Source organism: Rutilus rutilus (genome assembly GCF_951802725.1).
Source record: "Rutilus rutilus genome assembly, contig: SCAFFOLD_46, whole genome shotgun sequence".
In the NCBI taxonomy this organism is placed as follows: domain Eukaryota; kingdom Metazoa; phylum Chordata; class Actinopteri; order Cypriniformes; family Leuciscidae; genus Rutilus; species Rutilus rutilus.
The window spans coordinates 375,907-403,212 of record NW_028175479.1 but is presented as its reverse complement, the minus strand read 5'-3'; positions in this window follow the sequence as shown (position 1 = coordinate 403,212).

Here is a 27,306-nt window from a genome sequence, read left to right as displayed (position 1 = left end):
CAGCTCTTACGGTTTGGGCTGCAGGATGCGTTTTAGGGGAAAATAATAATAATAATAATAATAATAAAAATCAGTACAATTACAATAGGGTTTCAGCACTTCGTGCTTGAACCCCTAATAATAAGAACAGACGTTTTGGACAGTTATAGCGCCACCTATGGTCCGATCTTCACGAAACTTGGCATGCTTCTTCACCATGTTCTGACACATCTGCTCATCGATTTTTGTGAAGTTTGGGGTTTTCCCTTAGGTTGTATAGGCTTTTGAGTGTTTTTATGTCCCACCCCTTTCCTAAATGACCCTGTTACAGCCAGGCCAATGCAAAAGTTCAACTTTTTTTCAATAGTTATTGATCTAGAGAGTCCAGAGAATTGTCCTAGACTGGTCTGGTTCCGATTGGGTCAAAAACCAGGGACTAGTTGGCCAAAGTAGGTTTTGGACAAATTTGCCCATATAAATTTTTTTTTTGCTCGTAGGGGAATTTGGAGATAGCCATTTTGTCCGTCTGGAGCCAGGGATCACAGTGATGCTAAAATTGAGATTCTAGGACAAACTGTCTAGGAGTTATGAGCAATTTAGTAAATGTGGTCATTATAGCGCCACCTATGGGCCAATCTGGGTCATACTTTGATAGGTTCTCCCCAAATTGAGGACTACCATTTGGCCAAGTTTCAAGGTTCCAGCTCTTACGGTTTGGGCTGCAGGATGCGTTTTAGGGGAAAATAATAATAATAATAATAATAATAAAAATCAGTACAATTACAATAGGGTTTCAGCACTTCGTGCTTGAACCCCTAATAATAAGAACAGACGTTTTGGACAGTTATAGCGCCACCTATGGTCCGATCTTCACGAAACTTGGCATGCTTCTTCACCATGTTCTGACACATCTGCTCATCGATTTTTGTGAAGTTTGGGGTTTTCCCTTAGGTTGTATAGGCTTTTGAGTGTTTTTATGTCCCACCCCTTTCCTAAATGACCCTGTTACAGCCAGGCCAATGCAAAAGTTCAACTTTTTTTCAATAGTTATTGATCTAGAGAGTCCAGAGAATTGTCCTAGACTGGTCTGGTTCCGATTGGGTCAAAAACCAGGGACTAGTTGGCCAAAGTAGGTTTTGGACAAATTTGCCCATATAAATTTTTTTTTTGCTCGTAGGGGAATTTGGAGATAGCCATTTTGTCCGTCTGGAGCCAGGGATCACAGTGATGCTAAAATTGAGATTCTAGGACAAACTGTCTAGGAGTTATGAGCAATTTAGTAAATGTGGTCATTATAGCGCCACCTATGGGCCAATCTGGGTCATACTTTGATAGGTTCTCCCCAAATTGAGGACTACCATTTGGCCAAGTTTCAAGGTTCCAGCTCTTACGGTTTGGGCTGCAGGATGCGTTTTAGGGGAAAATAATAATAATAATAATAATTAAAGCTGCAAGCAGCATTTATCGGGGTTCAAGCAATTAAGGCCTTTAAGGCCTTTAAGCATAAAAGCATCAAAAGTTATTAAGATTTATTTAGCAAGCATGTAACTACTGACATAATAGATGAAAAAGACCATTTACCATAGGAAATATATGGTTTTAAAGCTTTTTAACAGTTATAGTGCCACCTTTGGTCCAATCTCCATAAAATTTTGCATGCTTGTTAAGGATGGTATGTCACATATGCTCACCAATTTTTGTGAAGTTCTGAGTTTTTGTTTAGGATTTATAGGCTTTTGATTGTATTTTGCCACGCCCATTTTATAAATGACCCTATTACAGCAATCCAAATGCAAAAGTTCAACTTTTTTTTGATAATTATTGATCTAGAGAGTCCAGAGAATTGTCCTAGACTGGTCTGGTTCCGATCGGGCGAAAAACCTAGGACTAGTTCGCAAAAGTAGGTTTTTAACATATTCATGAATATTTAATGAACTGTTTGATTGACAGCAATGGTTCTAGAGGCAAAGTTGTTCAGCATGAGCAGATCTATCATATGATATGCATTTTGTGACGATAAGTGTAACACCACGTGATTACAGAGCCATAAAACTCGTTAGCGCCAACTAGTGGCCGATTTCTTTCAAAGTTCTTACAGACCTCTAGGGGCTTGAGCCGAACATGCCCACTGAGTTTCATTCTGATCGGCCTCCGTTAACCTTGTCTAATAGGTGCTCAAACTTCATTGGCCGATAGCGGCCATGTTTTTTGAGATACACCAATGTCCTCATAGACATACATGGCACCTTGGACCAAGACACTGCATACCAATTTTCAAGTCAATCGGACTAACGGTCAGGTGGTTATAGCCTGTTTTATGTTTTTTTCATATTATAGCGCCACCATGAGGCCAATCACCGCGATTTTTTTACTGTGACCTCAACTTGAGCTCTTACATATGTGTACCGAGTTTGGTGAAAATATCTCATTTCGTTCACGAGTTATAGCCATTTTTGTATAATTAGCTCCGCCTCCTGCAAACGTTTTGATACTCCTTAGCAACCGTGGATCGAAATTTTACATTTTTTTCGATAATTATTGATCTTCAGACTCCTGTGAATATTTCTGCACTGGTTTGGTTCCGATCGGGCGAAAAACCAGGGACTAGTTCGCAAAAGTAGGTTTTGGACAAAATCCAAAATGGCGGGAAAATTTGCATACCGGAAATGAAATCCTTGAGGCCTTTTTTGTTCGGCTTGACCCAAGGATTCCAAAGATATAAGACACTTGAGTCTGTGACAAAGGGTTGATGAGATTTAAGCAAAAATATGCCATTTTTTTGTTTTTTGCACTGTAGCGCCACCTATTGGCCAATCTAGCTCATATTCTCTGAACCTCTCCTCGATTTTTGTACTACCTTCTGGCCAAGTTTCAAGTCTCTAGCACTTACGGTTTAGGCTGCACGATGCGTTTTACGGCAGAATAATAATAATAATAATAAAAATCAGCACAATTACAATAGGGTTTCAGCATTTCATGCTTGAACCCCTAATAATAATAATAAAAATCAGTACAATTACAATAGGGTTTCAGCACTTCGTGCTTGAACCCCTAATAATAAGAACAGACGTTTTGGACAGTTATAGCGCCACCTATGGTCCGATCTTCACGAAACTTGGCATGCTTCTTCACCATGTTCTGACACATCTGCTCATCGATTTTTGTGAAGTTTGGGGTTTTCCCTTAGGTTGTATAGGCTTTTGAGTGTTTTTATGTCCCACCCCTTTCCTAAATGACCCTGTTACAGCCAGGCCAATGCAAAAGTTCAACTTTTTTTCAATAGTTATTGATCTAGAGAGTCCAGAGAATTGTCCTAGACTGGTCTGGTTCCGATTGGGTCAAAAACCAGGGACTAGTTGGCCAAAGTAGGTTTTGGACAAATTTGCCCATATAAATTTTTTTTTTGCTCGTAGGGGAATTTGGAGATAGCCATTTTGTCCGTCTGGAGCCAGGGATCACAGTGATGCTAAAATTGAGATTCTAGGACAAACTGTCTAGGAGTTATGAGCAATTTAGTAAATGTGGTCATTATAGCGCCACCTATGGGCCAATCTGGGTCATACTTTGATAGGTTCTCCCCAAATTGAGGACTACCATTTGGCCAAGTTTCAAGGTTCCAGCTCTTACGGTTTGGGCTGCAGGATGCGTTTTAGGGGAAAATAATAATAATAATAATAATTAAAGCTGCAAGCAGCATTTATCGGGGTTCAAGCAATTAAGGCCTTTAAGGCCTTTAAGCATAAAAGCATCAAAAGTTATTAAGATTTATTTAGCAAGCATGTAACTACTGACATAATAGATGAAAAAGACCATTTACCATAGGAAATATATGGTTTTAAAGCTTTTTAACAGTTATAGTGCCACCTTTGGTCCAATCTCCATAAAATTTTGCATGCTTGTTAAGGATGGTATGTCACATATGCTCACCAATTTTTGTGAAGTTCTGAGTTTTTGTTTAGGATTTATAGGCTTTTGATTGTATTTTGCCACGCCCATTTTATAAATGACCCTATTACAGCAATCCAAATGCAAAAGTTCAACTTTTTTTTGATAATTATTGATCTAGAGAGTCCAGAGAATTGTCCTAGACTGGTCTGGTTCCGATCGGGCGAAAAACCTAGGACTAGTTCGCAAAAGTAGGTTTTTAACATATTCATGAATATTTAATGAACTGTTTGATTGACAGCAATGGTTCTAGAGGCAAAGTTGTTCAGCATGAGCAGATCTATCATATGATATGCATTTTGTGACGATAAGTGTAACACCACGTGATTACAGAGCCATAAAACTCGTTAGCGCCAACTAGTGGCCGATTTCTTTCAAAGTTCTTACAGACCTCTAGGGGCTTGAGCCGAACATGCCCACTGAGTTTCATTCTGATCGGCCTCCGTTAACCTTGTCTAATAGGTGCTCAAACTTCATTGGCCGATAGCGGCCATGTTTTTTGAGATACACCAATGTCCTCATAGACATACATGGCACCTTGGACCAAGACACTGCATACCAATTTTCAAGTCAATCGGACTAACGGTCAGGTGGTTATAGCCTGTTTTATGTTTTTTTCATATTATAGCGCCACCATGAGGCCAATCACCGCGATTTTTTTACTGTGACCTCAACTTGAGCTCTTACATATGTGTACCGAGTTTGGTGAAAATATCTCATTTCGTTCACGAGTTATAGCCATTTTTGTATAATTAGCTCCGCCTCCTGCAAACGTTTTGATACTCCTTAGCAACCGTGGATCGAAATTTTACATTTTTTTCGATAATTATTGATCTTCAGACTCCTGTGAATATTTCTGCACTGGTTTGGTTCCGATCGGGCGAAAAACCAGGGACTAGTTCGCAAAAGTAGGTTTTGGACAAAATCCAAAATGGCGGGAAAATTTGCATACCGGAAATGAAATCCTTGAGGCCTTTTTTGTTCGGCTTGACCCAAGGATTCCAAAGATATAAGACACTTGAGTCTGTGACAAAGGGTTGATGAGATTTAAGCAAAAATATGCCATTTTTTTGTTTTTTGCACTGTAGCGCCACCTATTGGCCAATCTAGCTCATATTCTCTGAACCTCTCCTCGATTTTTGTACTACCTTCTGGCCAAGTTTCAAGTCTCTAGCACTTACGGTTTAGGCTGCACGATGCGTTTTACGGCAGAATAATAATAATAATAATAAAAATCAGCACAATTACAATAGGGTTTCAGCATTTCATGCTTGAACCCCTAATAATAAAAATCAGTACAATTACAATAGGGTTTCAGCACTTCGTGCTTGAACCCCTAATAAGAACAGACGTTTTGGACAGTTATAGCGCCACCTATGGTCCGATCTTCACGAAACTTGGCATGCTTCTTCACCATGTTCTGACACATCTGCTCATCGATTTTTGTGAAGTTTGGGGTTTTCCCTTAGGTTGTATAGGCTTTTGAGTGTTTTTATGTCCCACCCCTTTCCTAAATGACCCTGTTACAGCCAGGCCAATGCAAAAGTTCAACTTTTTTTCAATAGTTATTGATCTAGAGAGTCCAGAGAATTGTCCTAGACTGGTCTGGTTCCGATTGGGTCAAAAACCAGGGACTAGTTGGCCAAAGTAGGTTTTGGACAAATTTGCCCATATAAATTTTTTTTTTGCTCGTAGGGGAATTTGGAGATAGCCATTTTGTCCGTCTGGAGCCAGGGATCACAGTGATGCTAAAATTGAGATTCTAGGACAAACTGTCTAGGAGTTATGAGCAATTTAGTAAATGTGGTCATTATAGCGCCACCTATGGGCCAATCTGGGTCATACTTTGATAGGTTCTCCCCAAATTGAGGACTACCATTTGGCCAAGTTTCAAGGTTCCAGCTCTTACGGTTTGGGCTGCAGGATGCGTTTTAGGGGAAAATAATAATAATAATAATAATTAAAGCTGCAAGCAGCATTTATCGGGGTTCAAGCAGTTAAGGCCTTTAAGCACAAAAGCATCAAAAGTGATTAAGTTTTATTTAGCAAGCATGTAACTACTGACATAATAGATGGAAAAGACCATTTACAGGAAATACCATAGGAAATATATGGTTTTAAAGCTTTTTAGCAGTTATAGCGCCACCTATGGTCCGATCTCCATAAAAATTGGCATGCTTGTTAATGATGTTATGTCACATATGCTCACCAATTTTTGTGAAGTTCTGAGTTTTCATTTAGGATTTATAGGCTTTTTAGTGTTTTTTGCCACGCCCCTTTTCTAAATGACCCTATTACAGCCATCTACATGCAAAAGTTCAACTTTTTTTTGATAATTATTGATCTAGAGTGTCCAGAGAATTGTCCTAGACTGGTCTGGTTTCGATCGGGCGAAAAACCTAGGACTAGTTTGCAAAAGTAGGTTTTTAACATAATTACGAATATTTAATAAACGGTTTAATTGACAGCATTAGTTCTTGAGGCAAAGTTGTTCAGCATGAGCAGATCTATCAGTTGATATGCATTTTGTGACGATAAGTGTAACACCACGTGATTACAGAGCCATAAAACTCGTTAGCGCCAACTAGTGGCCGATTTCTTTCAAAACTCTTACAGACCTCTAGGGCCATGAGTCGAACATGCCCATCGAGTTTTGTTCCGATCGGCCTCCGTTAACCTTGTCTAATAGGTGCTCAAATTTCATTGGTCGATGGCGGCCATGTTTTTCGAGATACGCCAATGTCCTCATAGACATACATGGCACCTTGGACCAAGACACTGCATACCAATTTTCAAGTCAATCGGACTAACGGTCACGTGGTTATAGCCGTTTTCATGTTTTTTTCATGTTATAGCGCCACCTAGTGATCAATCGTCGCGATTTTTTTACTGTGACCCCAGATTGAACTCATACACATGTGCACCAAGTTTGGTGAAGATATCTAATTTCATTCTCGAGTTATAGCCATTTTAGTAAAATAGGCTCCTCCTACAACATTAATTTATCACCCCCTGGCGATCAGGAATCGAAATTTCGACTTTTTTTCGATAATTATTGATACTCAGACTCCAGAGAACATTTCTGCACTGTTTTGGATCCAATTGGACAAAAAACCTAGGACTAGTTCGCAAAAGTAGGTTTTTAACTAAATTCAAAATGGCGGACAATTTGCATACCGGAAATGAAATCGGAGATATACGTTTTGACCTTCAGGTTTCCAGCTTTCCAGTGATATAAGACACTTGAGTCTACGTCATACGGTCTAGGAGTTATGAGCAGTTTCGCGCTTTTGGTTGCTATAGCGCCACCTATGGGCCAATTGGGGTCATATTCTCTGAACCTCTCCTCGATTTTTGTACTACCATCTGGCAAAGTTTCAAAGCTCCAGCTCTTACGGTTTGGGCTGCACGATGAGTTTTACGGCAGAAGAAAAATAATAATAATAATAATAATAATAATAATAATTAAAGCTGCAAGCAGCATTTATCGGGGTTCAAGCAGTTAAGGCCTTTAAGGCATTTAAGCACAAAAGCATCAAAAGTTATTAAGATTTATTTAGCAAGCATGTAACCACTGACATAATAGATGGAAAAGACCATTTACAGCCAATACAGGCAATTTGCCATGGGATATATATGGTTTTAAAGCTTTTTAACAGTTATAGCGCCACCTATGGTCCGATCTCCATAAAATTGTTTACTGTGACCTCAAATTGAACCCATACACATGTGTACTGAGTTTGGTGAAGATATCTCATTTACTTCTTGAGTTATAGCCATTTGAGTAAAATAGGCTCCTCCCACAACGATTTGCCACATTCTAGAATTATTTAATATGATTCTAGCATGATTTACTATCATATACCATGTTCCAGAATGATTTATTAGGATTCTAGCATGATTTACCTTGATACACCTCATTTCAGTATTATTTACTATGATTTACAATGTTTCTAGCATGATTAACCACATTACTAGCAATTATGTGAAGTGTCAGTGCAAATGAGGTGATGAACACTGACAAAATATTATTGTGTTATAATAGTTAGTTATATACGTGATTTTTAGTGTGTGTCCAAGTATGAATGCAAAAGCTCATGTAAAATATTTCATTATTAAGTAGAATGGCCAGCAGAGGGCACTAGAAGACCACTTATTGGCTCACTTTCACTTTAAACCAGTTTTCTGCACTAAAGCAAACCAGTTTTTCCATGTTAACTCAATGCATGCTTACACACACACACACACACACACACACACACACACACACACACACACACACACACACAGCATAGTTAACCATGATTTACCATGATATACCACGTTCTAGTATTATTTACCAGGAGATAAACGACAATCTAGTATTATTTACTTTGATTTACCATGTTTCTAGCCTGATTTATCACATTACTAGCAATTATTTGAAGTGTCAGTGCAAATAAAGTGATTAACACTGACAAAATATGATTGTGTTATAATAGTTATTGCTATATTAGTGATTTTTTTAGTGTGTATTCAAGTATGAATGCAAGCACATGTTGAAATATTTCATTAATAAGTAGAATGGCCAGCAGAGGGCAGTAGAAGACCACTTATTGGCTCACTTTCACTTTAAACCAGTTTTCTGCACTAAAGCAAACCAGTTTATCCATTTTAACTCAATGCATGCTTACACACACACACACACACACACACACACACACACACAGCATAGTTAACCATGATTTACCACATTACTAGCAATTATTTGAAGTGTCAGTGCAAATAAAGTGATTAACACTGACAAAATATGATTGTGTTATAATAGTTATTGCTATATAAGTGATTTTTAGTGTGTATTCAAGTATAAATGCAAGCACATGTGGAAAAATTTAATTAATAAGTAGAATGGCCAGCAGAGGGCAGTAGAAGACCACTTATTGGCTCACTTTCACTTTAAACCTCATGATTTTGACCAGTTTTCTGCACTAAAGCAAACCAGTGTTTCCATGTTAACTCAATAATGCATACTTGCTACATATGCTACACACAATAATGCTACACACACACACACACACACACACACACACACACACACACACACACACACACACACACACACACACACACACACACACACACACAAATGTTTCAGTGATATTGGTGTCACATTCACCTTCATCACATTCACCTTCTGTCTTCATCACATTCACCATCTGTCGTCATCACCTGCACCTGCTCCTCATCACCCTCCTCATCATCACCTGCTCCTCATCATCATAACCGTCACCTGTTGTCCTTGTCTTGATCTGTGTATTTAAGTTCCCCTTTCATCCATTATCATTGTCGGTTATTGTTTGTGCACTAGCACTCTGTTATGTTTGTTTTCATGTTGGAAAATAAAACCTTTGTTATATTTGTACCACACACACACACACACACACACACACACACACACACACACACACACACACACACACCATCATTTATCATGATTTACCATGGCTGATACCAATACCAATATGAGAAAATGACTATTTTAAACAGCAGGGGGCAGTAAAATACCACTTATTGGCTTAACATGCCATTAATTCATATCATTTTCACCTTTTTAACTGTTATAGAGGCAAATTTTGTCCGATCTGTCTGAAAATTTTCATGCTTGTTCAGGGTGATATTTCACACGTTCTGACTTGTTTTTAAGAAGGTCTGAGCATTGATTAAAGAGATATAGGCTTTCGGGGACACTTGGTAAAGGCCAGATTTTGAAGTGAACCTTTTATAGCTATCCAAATGAAGTAGTTCAACTTTTTCTGACAATTATTGATCTAGTGAGTCCAGAGAATTGTATTGCACTAGTTTTGAACATTATGATATGAAAATTATATGATCAGAGATGGAAAAGACCATTTACAGCCAATACAGGCAGTTTACCATAGGAAATATATGATTTTAAAGCTTTTTAACAGTTATAGCGCCACTTATCGTCCGATCTCCATAGAATTTTTCATGCTTGTTAATGATGTTATGTCACATATGCTGACCAATTTTTGTGAAGTTCTGAGTTTTTATTTAGGATTTATAGGCTTTTTAATGTATTTTGACACGCCCATTTTATAAATTACCCTATTACAGCCATCCAAATGCAAAAGTTCAACTTTTTTTTGATAATTATTGATCTAGAGAGTCCAGAGAATTGTCCTAGACTGGTCTGGTTCCGATCGGGCAAAAAACCTAGGACTAGTTCGCAAAAGTAGGTTTTTAACATATTAATGAATAATTAATGAACAGTTTGATTGACAGCAATGGTTCTTGAGGCAAAGTTGTTCAGGATGAGGAGATCTATCAAATGATATGCATATTGAGTGGATATTTGTAACACCACGTGATTACAGAGCCGTAAAACTCGTTAGCGCCAACTAGTGGCCGATTTCTTTCAAAATTCTTACAGACCTTTAGGGCCATGAGCCGAACATGCCCATTGAGTTTCGTTCCGATCGGCCTCCGTTAACCTTGTCTAATAGGTGCTCAAACTTCGTTGGCCGATGGCGGCCATGTTTTTTTAGATATGCCAATGTCCTCATACACATACATGGCACCTTGGACCAAGACACTGCATACCAATTTTCAAGTCAATCGGACTAACGGTCAGGTGGTTATAGCCTGTTTTATGTTTTTTTCATTTTATAGCGCCACCATGAGGCCAATCGTCGCGATTTTTTTACTGTGACCCCAGAGTAAGGTCATACACATGTGTACCAAGTTTGGTGAAGATACCTCATTTACATCGGGAGTTATAGCCATTTTAGTAAAATAGGCCCCTCCCACAACGTACGTTTTGGCGCCCCTTAGCGACCGTGAATCGAAATTTCCACTTTTTTTCGATAATTATTGATATTCAGACTCCAGAGAACATTTCTGCACTGGTTTGGTTCCAATCGGGCAAAAAACCAGGGACTAGTTCGAAAAAGTAGGTTTTTGACAAAATTCAAAATGGCGGAAAATCTATCATGGCGGAAATGAAATCGGAGATATACGTTTTGTTCGTCAGGCATCCAGCTTTCCAATGATATAAGACACTTGAGTCTACGACATACGGTCTAGGAGTTATGAACAGTTTCGCGCTTTTGGTTGCTATAGCGCCACCTATGGGCCAATCGGGGTCATAATCTCTGAACCTTTCCTCGATTTTTGTACTACCATCTGTCAAAGTTTCAAAGTTCCAGCTCTTACGGTTTGGGCTGCACGATGCGTTTTACGGCGGAATAATAATAATAATAATAATTAAAGCTGCAAGCAGCATTTATCGGGGTTCAAGCAATTAAGGCCTTTAAGGCCTTTAAGCATAAAAGCATCAAAAGTTATTAAGATTTATTTAGCAAGCATGTAACTACTGACATAATAGATGAAAAAGACCATTTACCATAGGAAATATATGGTTTTAAAGCTTTTTAACAGTTATAGTGCCACCTTTGGTCCAATCTCCATAAAATTTTGCATGCTTGTTAAGGATGGTATGTCACATATGCTCACCAATTTTTGTGAAGTTCTGAGTTTTTGTTTAGGATTTATAGGCTTTTGATTGTATTTTGCCACGCCCATTTTATAAATGACCCTATTACAGCAATCCAAATGCAAAAGTTCAACTTTTTTTTGATAATTATTGATCTAGAGAGTCCAGAGAATTGTCCTAGACTGGTCTGGTTCCGATCGGGCGAAAAACCTAGGACTAGTTCGCAAAAGTAGGTTTTTAACATATTCATGAATATTTAATGAACTGTTTGATTGACAGCAATGGTTCTAGAGGCAAAGTTGTTCAGCATGAGCAGATCTATCATATGATATGCATTTTGTGACGATAAGTGTAACACCACGTGATTACAGAGCCATAAAACTCGTTAGCGCCAACTAGTGGCCGATTTCTTTCAAAGTTCTTACAGACCTCTAGGGGCTTGAGCCGAACATGCCCACTGAGTTTCATTCTGATCGGCCTCCGTTAACCTTGTCTAATAGGTGCTCAAACTTCATTGGCCGATAGCGGCCATGTTTTTTGAGATACACCAATGTCCTCATAGACATACATGGCACCTTGGACCAAGACACTGCATACCAATTTTCAAGTCAATCGGACTAACGGTCAGGTGGTTATAGCCTGTTTTATGTTTTTTTCATATTATAGCGCCACCATGAGGCCAATCACCGCGATTTTTTTACTGTGACCTCAACTTGAGCTCTTACATATGTGTACCGAGTTTGGTGAAAATATCTCATTTCGTTCACGAGTTATAGCCATTTTTGTATAATTAGCTCCGCCTCCTGCAAACGTTTTGATACTCCTTAGCAACCGTGGATCGAAATTTTACATTTTTTTCGATAATTATTGATCTTCAGACTCCTGTGAATATTTCTGCACTGGTTTGGTTCCGATCGGGCGAAAAACCAGGGACTAGTTCGCAAAAGTAGGTTTTGGACAAAATCCAAAATGGCGGGAAAATTTGCATACCGGAAATGAAATCCTTGAGGCCTTTTTTGTTCGGCTTGACCCAAGGATTCCAAAGATATAAGACACTTGAGTCTGTGACAAAGGGTTGATGAGATTTAAGCAAAAATATGCCATTTTTTTGTTTTTTGCACTGTAGCGCCACCTATTGGCCAATCTAGCTCATATTCTCTGAACCTCTCCTCGATTTTTGTACTACCTTCTGGCCAAGTTTCAAGTCTCTAGCACTTACGGTTTAGGCTGCACGATGCGTTTTACGGCAGAATAATAATAATAATAATAAAAATCAGCACAATTACAATAGGGTTTCAGCATTTCATGCTTGAACCCCTAATTAAAGCTGCAAGCAGCATTTATCGGGGTTCAAGCAGTTAAGGCCTTTAAGGCATTTAAGCACAAAAGCATCAAAAGTTATTAAGATTTATTTAGCAAGCATGTAACCACTGACATAATAGATGGAAAAGACCATTTACAGCCAATACAGGCAATTTGCCATGGGATATATATGGTTTTAAAGCTTTTTAACAGTTATAGCGCCACCTATGGTCCGATCTCCATAAAATTGTTTACTGTGACCTCAAATTGAACCCATACACATGTGTACTGAGTTTGGTGAAGATATCTCATTTACTTCTTGAGTTATAGCCATTTGAGTAAAATAGGCTCCTCCCACAATGATTTGCCACATTCTAGAATTATTTAATATGATTCTAGCATGATTTACTATCATATACCATGTTCCAGAATGATTTATTAGGATTCTAGCATGATTTACCTTGATACATTTCATTTCAGTATTATTTACTATGATTTACAATGTTTCTAGCATGATTAACCACATTACTAGCAATTATGTGAAGTGTCAGTGCAAATGAGGTGATGAACACTGACAAAATATTATTGTGTTATAATAGTTAGTTATATACGTGATTTTTTGTGTGTGTCCAAGTATGAATGCAAAAGCACATGTAAAATATTTCATTATTAAGTAGAATGGCCAGCAGAGGGCACTAGAAGACCACTTATTGGCTCACTTTCACTTTAAACCAGTTTTCTGCACTAAAGCAAACCAGTTTTTCCATGTTAACTCAATGCATGCTTACACACACACACACACACACACACACACACACACACACACACACAGCATAGTTAACCATGATTTACCATGATATACCACGTTCTAGTATTATTTACCAGGAGATAAACGACAATCTAGTATTATTTACTTTGATTTACCATGTTTCTAGCCTGATTTATCACATTACTAGCAATTATTTGAAGTGTCAGTGCAAATAAAGTGATTAACACTGACAAAATATGATTGTGTTATAATAGTTATTGCTATATAAGTGATTTTTTTAGTGTGTATTCAAGTATGAATGCAAGCACATGTTGAAATATTTCATTAATAAGTAGAATGGCCAGCAGAGGGCAGTAGAAGACCACTTATTGGCTCACTTTCACTTTAAACCAGTTTTCTGCACTAAAGCAAACCAGTTTATCCATGTTAACTCAATGCATGCTTACACACACACACACACACACACACACAGCATAGTTAACCATGATTTACCATGATTTACCACATTACTAGCAATTATTTGAAGTGTCAGTGCAAATAAAGTGATTAACACTGACAAAATATGATTGTGTTATAATAGTTATTGCTATATAAGTGATTTTTAGTGTGTATTCAAGTATAAATGCAAGCACATGTGGAAAAATTTAATTAATAAGTAGAATGGCCAGCAGAGGGCAGTAGAAGACCACTTATTGGCTCACTTTCACTTTAAACCTCATGATTTTGACCAGTTTTCTGCACTAAAGCAAACCAGTGTTTCCATGTTAACTCAATAATGCATACTTGCTACATATGCTACACACAATAATGCTACACACACACACACACACACACACACACACACACACAAATGTTTCAGTGATATTGGTGTCACATTCACCTTCATCACATTCACCTTCTGTCTTCATCACATTCACCATCTGTCGAAATCACCTGCACCTGCTCCTCATCACCCTCCTCATCATCACCTGCTCCTCATCATCATAACCGTCACCTGTTGTCCTTGTCTTGATCTGTGTATTTAAGTTCCCCTCTCATCCATTATCATTGTCGGTTATTGTTTGTGCACTAGCACTCTGTTATGTTTGTTTTCATGTTGGAAAATAAAACCTTTGTTATATTTGTACCACACACACACACACACACACACACACACACACACCATCATTTATCATGATTTACCATGGCTGATACCAATACCAATATGAGAAAATGACTATTTTAAACAGCAGGGGGCAGTAAAATACCACTTATTGGCTTAACATGCCATTAATTCATATCATTTTCACCTTTTTAACTGTTATAGAGGCAAATTTTGTCCGATCTGTCTGAAAATTTTCATGCTTGTTCAGGGTGATATTTCACACGTTCTGACTTGTTTTTAAGAAGGTCTGAGCATTGATTAAAGAGATATAGGCTTTCGGGGACACTTGGTAAAGGCCAGATTTTGAAGTGAACCTATTATAGCTATCCAAATGAAGTAGTTCAACTTTTTCTGACAATTATTGATCTAGTGAGTCCAGAGAATTGTATTGCACTAGTTTTGAACATTATGATATGAAAATTATATGATCAGAGATGGAAAAGACCATTTACAGCCAATACAGGCAGTTTACCATAGGAAATATATGATTTTAAAGCTTTTTAACAGTTATAGCGCCACCTATCGTCCGATCTCCATAGAATTTTTCATGCTTGTTAATGATGTTATGTCACATATGCTGACCAATTTTTGTGAAGTTCTGAGTTTTTATTTAGGATTTATAGGCTTTTTAATGTATTTTGACACGCCCATTTTATAAATTACCCTATTACAGCCATCCAAATGCAAAAGTTCAACTTTTTTTTGATAATTATTGATCTAGAGAGTCCAGAGAATTGTCCTAGACTGGTCTGGTTCCGATCGGGCAAAAAACCTAGGACTAGTTCGCAAAAGTAGGTTTTTAACATATTAATGAATAATTAATGAACAGTTTGATTGACAGCAATGGTTCTTGAGGCAAAGTTGTTCAGGATGAGGAGATCTATCAAATGATATGCATATTGTGTGGATATTTGTAACACCACGTGATTACAGAGCCGTAAAACTCGTTAGCGCCAACTAGTGGCCGATTTCTTTCAAAATTCTTACAGACCTTTAGGGCCATGAGCCGAACATGCCCATTGAGTTTCGTTCTGATCGGCCTCCGTTAACCTTGTCTAATAGGTGCTCAAACTTCGTTGGCCGATGGCGGCCATGTTTTTTGAGATACGCCAATGTCCTCATACACATACATGGCACCTTGGACCAAGACACTGCATACCAATTTTCAAGTCAATCGGACTAACGGTCAGGTGGTTATAGCCTGTTTTAAGTTTTTTTCATTTTATAGCGCCACCATGAGGCCAATCGTCGCGATTTTTTTACTGTGACCCCAGAGTAAGCTCATACACATGTGTACCAAGTTTGGTGAAGATGCCTCATTTACATCGGGAGTTATAGCCATTTTAGTAAAATAGGCCCCTCCCACAACGTACGTTTTGGCGCCCCTTAGCGACTGTGAATCGAAATTTCCACTTTTTTTCGATAATTATTGATATTCAGTCTCCAGAGAACATTTCTGCACTAGTTTGGTTCCAATCGGGCAAAAAACCAGGGACTAGTTCGCAAAAGTAGATTTTTGACAAAATTCAAAATGGCGGAAAATCTATCATGGCGGAAATGAAATCGGAGATATACGTTTTGTTCGTCAGGCGTCCAGCTTTCCAATGATATAAGACACTTGAGTCTACGACATAAGGTCTAGGAGTTATGAGCAGTTTCGCGCTTTTGGTTGTTATAGCGCCACCTATGGGCCAATCGGGTTCATAATCTCTGAACCTTTCCTCGATTTTTGTACTACCATCTGTCAAAGTTTCAAAGTTCCAGCTCTTACGGTTTGGGCTGCACGATGCGTTTTACGGCGGAATAATAATAATAATAATAATAATAATAAAAATCAGCACAATTACAATAGGGTTTCAGCACTTCGTGCTTGAACCCCTAATTAAAGCTGCAAGCAGCATTTATCGGGGTTCAAGCAATTAAGGCCTTTAAGGCATTTAAGCACAAAAGCATCAAAAGTTATTAAGATTTATTTAGCAAGCATGTAACCACTGACATAATAGATGGAAAAGACCATTTACAGCCAATTCAGGCAGTTTACCATGGGAAATATATGGTTTTAAAGCTTTTTAACAGTTATAGCGCCACCTATGGTCCGATCTCCATAAAATTGATTACTGTGACCTCAAATTGAACCCATACACGTGTGTTCTGAGTTTGGTGAAGATATCTCATTTAATTTTTTCATTGTGAATAATTTAATGAATGATTGAAGTTATACTTTGTGTTATATTATAACTATTTTTGAAGATAAAATGATTTATTTATTTTGAGACTGATTTCAATTTTTAATTATAATAATTAGCTGAAAGAACTAGTCAATAATAAACTTGACTTGGCCTATAGGGAATTGTGAACATGTTTTTTTTTTTTTTAATGGACTTTGTGATATGTCATATGACATATTGTGCTCTTCCCAAATTGATGGCCTAATTTAATTTAGCAGTTGTACTGATTTCATGCACTTTGTGAAACAAACAGGAAAATGCATTTAATGAAATTGAGCAATGGAGAAAATGCTAAAATGATGTAGAGGGTAAATTAGACATTTACTCATGACAGATTTTAAATTGACAGATTTATTGGCCATCTACAATGTCTTCAGCCAATAGTTTAGGAGATCAGAGCGAGGGATCAGAGCTTGAAGTATTGAACACCTGTCCTAAACCTACAAGTAAGGGAACGCCTTTGAAGAAGAAATGAAGACTGCTTTGGACAAGCTGGATGAACGGGTACTCTTTTTGATCCTTTAAAATGCAAAATATTGCAGTATATTGACTGCTTTTGACAATGAGGCCATTAATGGAAGTTTGCAAATATATATTTAAAATAGCATTAAATTGAACATGCTACTTAAAAAATATATATATTGTAAATTTATAATCCCTATATAATTACATTTGTTGTTCAATTTAATGTTATTGTGTTGAAAAATTAATCACATGGAACATAGCACTTTTGTTGATCTGTGGTATGGACTGATCAGAATCCATAATACAACATGCATTTGATTGGTGTAATTTCAAGTTTAACCTTTATAGACTGAAAATTAATTATATGTTCGTGTTTTGTCTTGCTAGTGTACACATTAAATGGGTTTGAATTTATTCCAGCACTACAAGCGGCTAAATAAAATTTAATTTGGTACTCGCATGCCGTTAGCTGAGTGCATTTCTGCACGAAGACACAGAGAGGCCTGTTTTAGATAGTGCCGTTTTTGATTCCTCTTTCTACTTGCACTTGTATGGATGCATAGTGCATACACATACATAATTAGGTAAAAAATACCACAAGAGTGAGAAGGATATGTATCATTAAAGGGCACCTATTATGCAAAATTCACTTTTATATGGTGTTTGAACATAAATGTGTTAGTGTGTGAGCAAAACAACCCTAGAATGATAAAAATCCACCCAGTGTTTTTTTACAATCTCAATAAATCATAAGCACTGTCTCAGAATGAGCTGTTCTCAGATTCGGTTTAATGTGACGTAGAATTGCACAGGCCCCTCCCACGACTGTTGATTGACAGACTGCAGTTTGAGCATAGCCCCGCCCTGAGTGAGCTGGACACAGAGTCCGCCATGGTTTCGATGCTTGAGCAGCTGTAGACAAGAATGTCTCCTAAGCGATTGAGGTGTGTTGTTGATGGATGTAAGAATGAACATAGCTGTCTTCATTTACTCTCGTTGTTACTCGAGGATGGATCTGTACTGTTTGTGATCCAGCTCACGGTCTCCGGAGCAACAGGACTAACGTTACTGACCACGGCAGAGATGAAAGTGAGAGCGCACACTTTATGACAGATCAAGTCATTTTACTGATATACGGTTTACCAGTTTATTAAGCACCCACTGAAAAGGTGTGTATATATTTGTTTACTGTTAGTTGTAACGAGTGTTTTGTGTACTTCGCTGTGTATGTTGATGACAATGAAAGGGAAAGAGAGAAAGTTTATGGCTAAGACTTAATGCGCACTTATACTGTTTATTCAGGACTTACAGTAATTCTCTGGAGTAAAACTAACGCTTCATCTTTTGTGTGATGTACAATAAGCTTCACTGATTTCATCAGTATATTTTGGTCATCATTCAGACAGGGTCTGCCACAGCAGGCTTGCATTAATAGTGGATTAAAGCAGATGGTAAATAAGTTATAACAGTAGTTAAACTAAAGTATACCTGTTCAATCTCCATACAGCATATATTCTCTGGTTCTGTGGGCATTATTGTCCGACTTCGAGTTGAAATGAACAGTGCAACTGAGAGTTTTTGTTCTGATATTATCAGATGAGATTGTCGTGATTTAAGCGCGAGCTCGTGAGGCTCCGCCCCTGTGCGGTGAACTGCATCTCAGTATTATTTAAAGGGATACACACTAAAAGAGTGCGTTTTTCTGAGCCCCCAAAAAATGACAATTTAAAGATGCTGTAGAAAATTATCTGTTGGGTATTTTGAGCTAAAACTTCACATACACACTCTTGGGACATCAGACTTATTTTATATCTTGTGAAAAGAGTCATAATAGATGCCCTTTAATACTTGAATTCAGTCCTAAAATGACCGGCTGTCTATTTTTCATTAATGTTAATCAAAGTACAAACCCCAGCTTTAACAAAGATTTATTTATAGAAAATGTATACAGTGAGCAGTTACATTACATGATTACATTTCTGTACGTGAAAGGAAGTTAGACCTTATTGATTCGATCTGAACCGTGAGTTTTGTGATCTGTTGAACCACTAGCAATTGTTGAAGGTTTAGGTTTAGTGTAATCTTTTTCTTAACCAAGTGTTCTAAATCATTGACACTCCTGCAGAACACAAAATAATTAATTTTGAAGATGGAACCAATTTAATTTATATAGTGACATTTGACACGTTTAAGGTGTTTTTGAATTAATTGAAAATGGTATCTCAAAACATGCAATAACCAATTGTTTTTAATCAGCAATCAGCTTTTTTTTTAATGAATGCAAAAGTCAAATAGTCAGAAAAATGTTATTATATCAGTTATCAATATCATAAGTCATATTTTTTTCTTTATGAAAACTTTATTCAAATGTGTAGTAGTACATTATTTTCATATCCTATTTCCATGTCATTTTTAAACTATATATGTATTACATGTATTGTTTATTTAAACAATAATATAATGTTGTTACATTTAAATTTACACTTCCATTAATACCTCCCTGCAATCATTTTTCTCTCAGGATGCTGATCATGCAGATCACAGCACCAAAAGTACGGAATCATTACTGTGGTTGAAGATTGTTGCCGCTGTTACATCACTACCAACTGTGACCAACTTAATCCTGGAAGACGCCATTGTTCTTGAGGACAATATAGATCATCCAGCAGCATTTGCTTAATTTTTCAGATTTATACAATGAATATGGAGTATCCAAAATAACTTAAGTCAGTAGATTTTTGTGGATCTAGTGGTACCTTCTCTACAAGAGTGCAGTCACGGAAATTGTAATTGTTAAAGGACAAGTTCGGAATTTTACACTTAAAGCCCTGTTTACAGATCGTTTCTGATAAAATAGAATAGTTAAGATTAAAATTTGGACACATGGTGCTGTCCCGAGAATTTTAGGTTTCTTTCGATTGGGCACTGGAACAATCCTTCGAAGCGGAAGCAAAATAAACCTAAAATTCTCGGGCCAGCAGCAGGTGTCCAAATTTTAATCTTAACCGTTCTATTTCATCAGAAACGATCTGTAAACAGGGCTTTAAGTGTAAAATACCGAACCATTTAGCAAATATCATGGCAACATTTCAATTATATTCAATGATACTTGCACTGGACACTTTGTTTTATAGTTAGTTATTAAAAAAAAAATATTGCTTTTTCAATGTATTGATTTAATGTTAAGTATTATTAATTTGTCTCAAAAGATGGTCAAACCAAAAATCAAAATTCTGTTATTTACTAATTTTCAAGTTGTTTCAAACCTGTATGAATTTCTTTCTTCTGGTGAACACACAAGATATTGTGAAGAATGTTAGTAATGAAATGGTGGACAGTAGCCTTTGAATGTTAGTGTTTTTTATGGCTACTGTCGGCTCTGATTACCATAATTCTTCAAAAGATTTTCTTTTGTGTTCAATTTAATGGAAAATAAATGATAAGTGACTGTTTATTTTTGGGTGAAGTAAACCTTTAGACTTGTTATATAACATGCATTAATGTACAATGGATTAAGTTAAATTAAAATGCAGGACTTGGTACTATAATATCATTGCTGTGGATCGGACTTAAACTGTTTAAATAAAGTTATTTTACTTTTTTATGGTTGCTGTTTTATTATATTAGAATATTTATATAAATATAATACATCAATTTTAATTCTGTAATTCATTAGGTAAACATGATTATGTTCTCACAATTTATGATTTTAATGTAATCTTTCAAATTGGATAAAGCCCAGTCTCTGTTTGTGTAGATAATTTAAAGACCTTGTGATAATGTTACCTTATTTAAAGCTGGCAACTTTTTTTTTACAGTTCAAAAATGTAAAGGGTTAAAGAATATTAGCACTCTTAACATTTTCTGTGTGCTTACACACGCACGCACACACACACACACACACACATATATAGGTACACTCATTATGACGACATTTCATAGGTGTAATGGGTTTTAATCTAAACTAATGACATTTTCTTGCCTCTTAAAACTGCACATCCCAGAAAACTGAAGCATTTTGACTTTTTTGCCATCCACTAGAGGGCGCGTGCTGTATTGTTCCGTTTTTTTACCGGAAAGGAAGCCATTTTCTCTACTTTCAGGTAAGGTAAGACATGCGGTGTGGTTGTTCTTTGTGCAATCTTAATAATCTGTATCATAGTTAACATTTTTAGGCCAGTGTAAGTTGTTTTTTTGTCTGTTTGAATATTTTGTGGTTGTATTTTGTGATTAATTGTATAAAGATAGCGTTTTGTTATAGTGATAAATTAATCTTATTCATCTGGCCAGCATTTTGATTAGAACAAGAAATAAGTTACTGTTTGAAACATGTTTGGTGTTGTGGTTGTTCTTATTAGTTTAAAAGTTAAGTTAAATTAGTTATTTTTTATTAGTTAAAATTTCGATTCCTCTTATCGTTTCCTTTGTGAGCATTTCAATTTGAGTTTATACAATTCAAGTGCAAGACGACTCGCGACCTTTTTGTGCTGATGAAAGGAACGAAAGCGTTTTTTTTTTTTGTGCTGTCTGTCTGCTGTGCACACATCCACAGCTCGCTCACAGAAAAAGTTATTTTAAACCTTTCAACTTGTGTGCTGTTTTCTTTGCACATTGAAGCGCAGTCACAGAAAATTTGATTTGTAAAATGGATCTTAAACTTAAACTAGCGCTGTTTTCTATGATGTAGTCTATGCACATGTGAAGTACGTGAGCGCAAGACGGCTCGCGCGCTGTCTTCAGTGCTACAGGCGTATTGGCCAAGTCTGAAAGTGACAGGAGCGGCTGTCTCTATAATAACAGTAATCAAAGGACAAAGAGAAAATTCACTCGTTCTTGACTAAATAACTTTTGTAACTGTGTTTGTACCTTATTTATAAAAAGTGTACTGTTATTTTACATTTGAATTACAGCTTTTTGTACCTGAATACTTGAAAATCTTAAAACACTGTTTATTTAAATCATATATTTGTTCAGTTGTATCTATATTTGCAATTGGTAATTTTTTATTTGTTCTATTTTAATTACTGAGTGTTTACTTATCTTTATTAATGCTTGAATGTATATTTAGTTAGGCTAGTTGTTTTACTATGGTATTTTTAAACCACAGGCAAAATTGTCCAGTGCAATTGCTCTTTAGCTTGTTGATTTTTGTTCTGATATTCAGGGTCGATTAAATGTTTTGTAGTAAGACTAAATGGGAGATTTTTTTTTTTAATTTTTTTTTACCTCATTGGAATTGGTAAGCACAAATAAAATTGGCATCGTTAAAATTTAAACGATGGTATAATATACACTGCGGTATATGCTTGGTGTTAAAATGTTAGTGCTCGTAATGATAATAATCAGCTCATGATTCCGAATTAGATCTGTGCATGAGGTTTTAAAGTGTCAGTTCCTTAATACTCTTTCTGTAGTTGTATCCTTGAGAAAGTATAAAACTTGCTGCTCTTGGCACTTAAGTAGTTGAAATAAAAATCAATGTATATTTAATTCATGCATGCACAGATTACAATTATATTAAGACTTTCATTCTATTGTTATATTAACTGATACTGAAAGTAGGGTAATTTTTGTTGTATTTTTTTGTAATTTGCTTGTATTGTGAAAAATATTTATTTTAGTCATCGTAGGGCTGGGCGATATGGCCTAAAAATAAAAACTCCGATTTTTTTTTTTTTTAATTCGATTTACGATTTTTTTACGATTTCCCCCCCTACTTATTAAGGAAAGCAATAAACACATGTACTATTAATAAACTGTACATTGTTAATTTGTTAACCATTGTTAATGTTAATTTCAACATTTAGGCTAGGCTACTAATAGCCTACATTAGGCTATTGAAGTGTTTTTTTCTTTTCTTTTATTTGTTAACATAAAAAAAAACACTTCAATAGCCTAATGTAGGCTATTAGTAGCCTAGCCTAAATGTTGAAATTAACATTAACAATGGTTAACAAATTAACAATGTACAGTTTATTAATAGTACATGTTAACTAATGTAGTTAACTAGAATTTAATAAATGGAACATTATTGTAAAGTGTTACCGATTTGTTATACACCGATTCAGACGTCTCGTGAGTTCAGTGTTAGACAGATGAGTTGTTTTAACCATTCATTCAAGTGAATCGGTTCAAATGAGTCATTAGTTCGCGAATCGGACATGACGGTTGCCAACCGGCAAGTTGTGTGATTATCCCGGCAGTTTATTTTTTAGCACAATTCACACAAAAAAATCTCCGAACGCTTCACGTGAAACTTCGGTCTTCCGCCCTTTTTCTATCGTGTCAATTGATTTTGATTAATATGCGCGAGGGAGAGAGAGCAAGACAGCGCTCGTGTTGTTTGAAGATGTGAGAGTGCGCGCGCGCGACCGGGGCTCTCTCTCGTGCTTATATCAGCGCACATAAGGTACACACTGTGAAGTAATTTGCAAACGTTTTTTTTAGAGAAATTAAAACAGGTCGCACCACAACCATTATTTGCACTCGCACAAATGCTCCTAAATATATTTTTAGGTCGCACAGATTAAATTTCAGGAGCATATGCGACCAAAATGATCATTACACAAAAACTCGATTTACTTATTTTTTAAATCGCCCGCAGCAAAAAATTCGAATTAATTCATTCAATCGATTTTTCGCCCAGGCCTAAGTCATCGACTCAACTTAAGATTAAGATTTTTTATACTTCTTGCTATTTTAATGCATGTGTTTGTAGGGATGTAACGATACCAAAAATCTAGTAGTCAGTACTGATAGGAACAAAAGTATTCGAGACCACAGAGAAAAATAAAATGTGTGTAATACACTGTGTTCTCTTTGGTTGAGTGGTCATTGACTGAAGACTGTCTCTTAGAGAACTTGCGAGTACATTAGTTTAAAATCGCTTAAATTTATAATTTGGTATTATGTAAAACGATGTGCCATAAAGTCATGTGGATACTATGAAGCCAGTTGTGCATTTTGAGAGTACAATATATAAAATATATAATATTTTTGTAAAATGTAATGCTTTTGTTTTAATCAAATTGTGTGTTGTTGTTTTTTTTATGTTGCAGAAGACTGTGAAACCTGATTTTGAGGTAAGATGATACTTTTGTGATAAAATATAGTGATAACAGTCAATAGTGTATAGTATAAGGAAACATTTGGATAAAGTTGTGAATGTTTTACAATATTATTTGTATGGCTGCAATTATCAACAATGAATGTCATTATTGATTAGTAGGGCTGGGTATCAATTCAGATTTTACAATTCGATTCGCAAGCTCTCAATTTGATTTGATTCGATTTTGATTCTAAATTCGATTTTGATTCCACTTAATGAATAGCCTATATATTTAATACAAATCCTATATTTATAAAAAAGAAAAAAAAAAGAAAAGTGAACATAAGTTTACAAGTGGTTAATTAATAAAAAGAAATTTTATTAAGCAACAAACCTGTATATTAAACTTTTTTTTTTAGGTACATTTGGGTACATTAAAACAGAACCCAACTCTATATTTCAAATGCATACAATGAATAGACAGGATTTTGATGCAAGATGAAAAATTAATGCTGAAAATTGGACAAGTCAGAACAGTCGCATACCTTGATCAAACAGGTTAACAATCCTCACATAAACCCATTAAAAAAAACTTGCATATATTTATCTGTCTAGGTAGGACATATAGCCCTACAGAAATTGAATAACGTTATCAAACAGTCTGTGATGCATTAATTATAAAGTATATATAGACTAATCCTTATTAAAGTTACAAAAGTTATTTAGTCAAGAGCAGTGAGTGTTTATATCTGTTCACTTTTTTCTTTGATTAACTTTAACGACAGAGATAATTAGTGGCTACTGTGTACTGTCCCTTTAATAGACCAACCGCTGCTGACAGAGACGTGGATCTCACACACGCCTCATTCATGTTCACCATAACTGCTCTTATGTTATTAAGATACTCGACAAAAAGACATTTTGGCATAATTCTGTGTGTTATTGTTCGTTCAAACACGAAAGAGAACTGTATTCTGGGCTGTCTTGTGCGCACGCATGATATCAGCGCGAGTCTTTCTGTGTGCCACACAGGACATTCACGTCATATAATTGCGTAGGCTTGACAGCGCGATTGCGATATGATTAATTGTGCATCACTAGTTGAGGTTATTTTATGATTAAGATAAAACAAACAAATCTCACAGCATTAATGGAGTTGTAAAATGGAGTTTGCAAGCCTATGAACAGTGGAGGAAAACTAATACTGGCTTTAGGGTAATAGATAAATAAATATGGAAAAAAATCGATTCGTGGCCTTTGAGAATCGATTTTGAATTGACCACATTTTGAAAAACGATTAATCGAAAAATCTATTTTTTTGCCCAGCCCTATTGATTAGTCATCTGTGCACGTAAAGCTTCAGTCAGTTGTCAAATTACAGTTCTGAATAACGCATTTCTGTGGAGAAAATAACAGAGGAAACAGAGTGAGCTTCTGCTGTAAACGTGCGTGATCCAAGCTGATCAAAACATGATGAAAAATGATTTCTAGCTTAACTAATGCATTAACATAATGTTAAAGGATTAGTTCACCTCAAAATGAAAATTTCCTGATAATGTGAAATAGTATATACATTTTTTATTTATTTTTTTAGTAAATGATTGAACAGTTCGCTAGATAAGACCGTATTCCTAAGCTAGGATTGTGCGGAGCCATTTGTTGACACGTTTATTTTCTAGCACAAACAAACTTTTTTTTTTTTTTTATATGCCATGTGCAATGTATATCTATTTCATACCACAATACTGTTATATGGTAATTTTATTTGATGAATACATACTCTAAATCCATTAAATTCAGGAACACTGAATAAACCACTTCATACATCACCAGAGCCCGTCTACGGAAAGCCTTGGCACTTCCTATTAGCCCCATTGTATCGATCTTGGTTGCAGTTATATTAGAATTCCACTGGAGGTGATCGCGGGCGAGTGCAGACTGAATGGGAGTCTATGGGGCTAGACGGCTAAATGTGTCTCTTTCACCCGATTTCCGTTGAGAAATCTCAGATTTTATTGTAAGTTTTGCAAGTTCAACAAGTTCAACATGGGTTATAGGTCGAAAGTTGAATGAACGAGTATTTATTTCTTTTCGATTTCTTACAGGTTGAGTTGTTGTTGCCCATAACACGCTAGCATTCTGCAAATGAGGTCAGCATTCTGACGTCATTGACATTTTAAAAGACTTTTTAAACCAAATAAGTGACTCTAAAAAATCTAACACCCAGCAATGTGTAATTTCTTTACATCTCCTTTCGAATACAACATTCAAATTACTAGACAAAAAATTATATCCTGAGAAAAGTGGATTTTGAGGGTTTTTCGCCATAGACCTCCATTCATTCTGCACTCGCCTGCGAGCGCACTTGCATGGACAGAGACGTGTTACTGCAGCCAGTCCAGAAACCGGAAGTAAGCAGAGAGTGCCAATTCTCTTCCTATTAGACATTCTCTGACATCACCCAGTCTTTGAATGAAGTAGGCTATTGTCATGTGATGTTTGGAGGAGCAGCATATATTTTAACGAGAAAATGACATATCTGGCAATCCCGTTGTTTCATTTGTCCTGTCACAGATACTGTGATTACTTTATGACAGTAAGGTTTAGTTTTTCCATGTTTCAGAAGTGATTCTACGTAGGCTATGCTGGGTTAACACAACACTTTTCCAGTCAGGGGGAAAGGATTGTTTTCCCCCACGCCAACTCCACCCAGCTATAACACGACACACCGATCATGTCTATTAGAGACAAAGAGTTATAATTCAGAGCAAAAATATAAATTTTGCTGAAATATCTGTTGTTGGATGTTAAATTTAGGTTTAAAAGTCACCATGTAATTACATTCTTTTTATGAGAGTAGCAACTATAAAAGAACAATAGCATGCAATTGAATATAAATGTAAATTAGGAAAACTAATGTTTGTCCTTGCAGAA